We start from the raw sequence: 3,698 nt of genomic DNA, 5'->3' as shown, positions 1-3,698 counted from the left end.
GATCTTATCCATGTCAGCCCATCTTATAATGATTCAGATAACAATACAGTTCATAATTCAATTAAAAAAAAACATTTATTAATCACTCACTGTGTCCATGCATTGTGCTAGGTATTAGGGATATATATGTATACATATGCATACACAGACACATATATAAATATACCTACACACATGTATTCACACATGTGTTTATATAAAATATTACATGTACATATATGTAATGGGGGTATTGTGGGAGTATAATAATGTTTAGACAGAAAGAGCTTAGTTCAAATGTGTCACCATTTAATCTCTGCCTTGATTTCCACACATTTATATATACACATAGATGTGAATGTATGTATAAATATGACCTTACCTGTAAGGAGTTTACAGTCTATTGTGGGATGATAACAAGTACAGAGATAATTATGAAATACATGCAAAAGTATTTGAAAATAATTTTATGGGGCACTAATATAGGAGAATCAGGAGAGACTTCTTGTAGGAGGTAGTACTTGACCTAAGACTTATAAGAAGATACTATTTTAAAAAGATAGATGTAAGGAAGGAACACAAGCAAAAAGACAGCAATGAGAGGTGAAATGTTGTGTACAAAAGAAGAAAAAGACCAATTTGGCTATAATACACAGTAATAAATAGATGGGATATGAAATCTTTCTGGGAAGTTGGTTGAAGCCATTCTGGGAGAAGCTTTAAATGCCAATGAGAAGAGTAATGGCAGCATATTGTAGTAATAGAAAACTTATTAGTCCACCAGTGAGTTGCTATAGGTACAAATCCTTAGTTCTGCTTCTTATAAACTCTACTTCCATCAGTATATCTATTGATATACATACATATACATATATACATATACATACATGCATTTATATACACATTAAAATACATGTATAGAGATGCATACATAATATACACATACTATATATATATATATATATGTGTGTGTATATATAATATATATATTGTGTGTGTGTTTTGTCTTTGTTTCTATATTTTCTCAACTTTAACATGAAAAGATTGAATTAGATTATCTATAATTTCCAGCTCTAAACCTATGAGTTGCATTTTATACTAACAACACTTGGGAACCAAAGAAGTCTTTTAGAAATGGGACTGATGTGTCATATGTGCATACTCATCTTTATCTATACAATTTTTATTCCTGTCTTTCTTTAAGTATGTCACAGAAGCTCCATTGCTGTGATAACCTCTGGTAGATTGACCTTGTATGCACATTAATAGAGTATATAGGCAATTCATCAATTATTCCTCAAATTTTGTATATGACTGACCCACCTCCTTTATTAATTATATATCAGGTGGTTAGTCCTCTTTTTACTGCTAGTATCTTCCCTTTGAGATTAACTTCCAAATACTCTGTATATAATATATACATTATTGTTTGCATGTTGTCTCTTCCAATAAATCATCAGCTGTTTAAGGGAAGGGACAGTGTTTTACATTCCTTTATATAATTGGAGCTTAGCATGGTATCTAGCACTTAGTAAGTGTTTAATAAATAATTGATGATTAATTGATAACATATTTATGCAATTTTTCTCATAGAAAATTTAAAATCATCAATGGTCAGGTTTGCTGAAGTGAATCTTTACACTAAGATGCCATAGGAAGAAAAAAAGAAAGAAAAATATCTCTCCAAAGCTCAGTAGCTGTCAATGCTACATAAGGAGATAAAGTGTCTATCCTAAAACATTGTTTTCAGATAAATATTTTTGTTTACCTTTGAGTTTAATTCCTGAAGGATGCTGATAAGATAAAATAAGACATGATTACTTTTAATGCAAAGAGCATTCTCTGTCAAGGGAATTAATTCTTGGAGCTTTGCATTGGGCAAGTTACTTTAATTTTTGAATGAAAGAATCTAGTGCTACACAGTTTTTTTGGATAGTTACAGAACATTTGTCTTTAAAGGTAAAATCCTTCTACTTTAGTCCATTGTCAGTTTGAAAAATAATGCTCATATCCTAACATATATTTGTTCTAAAAGCTTTCACTTCATCTGTAGCTTGGAAATGCTGCTACTGCTGTTTTATTTTAGTTTCTAATGACACTACCTTTCCCATAACCAGGTGACTCAGTGGATAAAGCACTGGTCTTGCTGTTAGGAAGAATGAGTTCAAATATATCAGGCATTTAATACCTTTGTCACACTAAGCAGGTTACTTAATCTGCCTGCCTTAGTTTCCTCTACCATAAAACAGGGATAATAACATCTAATTTGTAGAATTGTTGTGTGAGATCAAATGACATAATATTTGTAAAGTATTTAACACAGTGCCTGGCAAATACTAGGTGCTACATAAATTCAAGCTGCTATCATTATCATCATCATCTCTGAATAAGGGAAATTGTCTTCAAGAGAGAAACAGAACACATCTTCAAGACATTTATAGTGAATGAATTACATGCAAAACTGGAACATCATTTGAGCAGAACATTTCAAGAAAAAATATTGGCTATTCTGCCACAAAGTTGTTTTGTTTTGTTTTGTTTTGTTTTGTTTTGTTTTGTTTTTCCAGAATAGCAATTGAAAATACATTAACATTATTTAGTCCAATATCCTTGTAAAAATTCCTTAAGATATGAACATTACTAATAATCTGATAAACCCTTAATGTTTCTTCAGTAAGAATGGACTTCTGCTTTAGGGGAAAAGGTGTTATTCTCAGAGATGCAAATTCTTCCCACAAATTTAATTCCATGGTTAGACCTGATTCTGCTATCAGAGTTTCATTGATCCTGGTCCTCTTTGAGAATAGAGGATAAACAACCTCTGGAGCTGACCCACTGGGGACCCAACTGGAACTGGTCAGTTAGGAAATAACTTCCTTCCTTTCTTCCTTCCTTCTTACCTCTTTCCTTCCTTCCTTCCTTCCTTCCTTCCTTCCTTCCTTCCTTCCTTCCTTCCTTCCTTCCTTCCTTCCTTCCTTTCTTCCATCTTTCCTTCCTTCCTTCCTTCCTTCCTTCCTTCCTTCCTTCCTTCCTTCCTTCCTTCCTTCCTTCCTTCCTTCCTTCCTTCCTTCCTTTTCTTCCTTCCTTCCTTTCATGTCATGGCATTACCTCCCTGATGTAACATCCATTTTCCAGGATGAAAGACAAATGACAACCATTAGTGTTCTTTGCTATTGAGTTGCAAGGTTACAAGACCATTTCTGATGTTGATTTAGATAAAAGAAGGGAAGACTAGAGTATTCCACTACTATAGAGTTTGAGGAGAGGTAGAGATAAAGAGAACAGAATAGGTAAAGACCATCAATGTCAAATGGCAAAGGCATTAAAAACACTATTTCTCACTAGTTCTCTATTTTTAATCAAAGATGTTGTTCTTCAGACTAAGATGAATAAAACAAAGAAGAGGAGGAGAAAGAGGAAGAGGAAGAAGGAAAAAGAAGAAGAAGAAGAAGAAGAAGAAGAAGAAGAAGAAGAAGAAGAAGAAGAAGAAGAAGAAGAAGAAGAAGAAGAAGAAGAAGAGGGAAGAGCAGAAGGGGGAGGAAGAAGAAAGGAGAAGGAAGAGGAAGAAGAGAGGAAAAGGAGGAGAAGCAAAGAAGAACCTGAGGAGGAAGAAAAGAAGAATAAGCAGGAAGAACAAGAAGAAGCAAGAAGAAGGAAAGGAATGGACATAAAATTTCACTAGATGATCTTTAAGGTCTTTCACAACCCTGTATGTTAGA

This window comes from Sminthopsis crassicaudata, chromosome 3 (assembly GCF_048593235.1).
Source record: "Sminthopsis crassicaudata isolate SCR6 chromosome 3, ASM4859323v1, whole genome shotgun sequence".
In the NCBI taxonomy this organism is placed as follows: domain Eukaryota; kingdom Metazoa; phylum Chordata; class Mammalia; order Dasyuromorphia; family Dasyuridae; genus Sminthopsis; species Sminthopsis crassicaudata.
The sequence above is the reverse complement of the archived record's forward strand: the minus strand, read 5'-3'. Positions refer to the sequence as shown.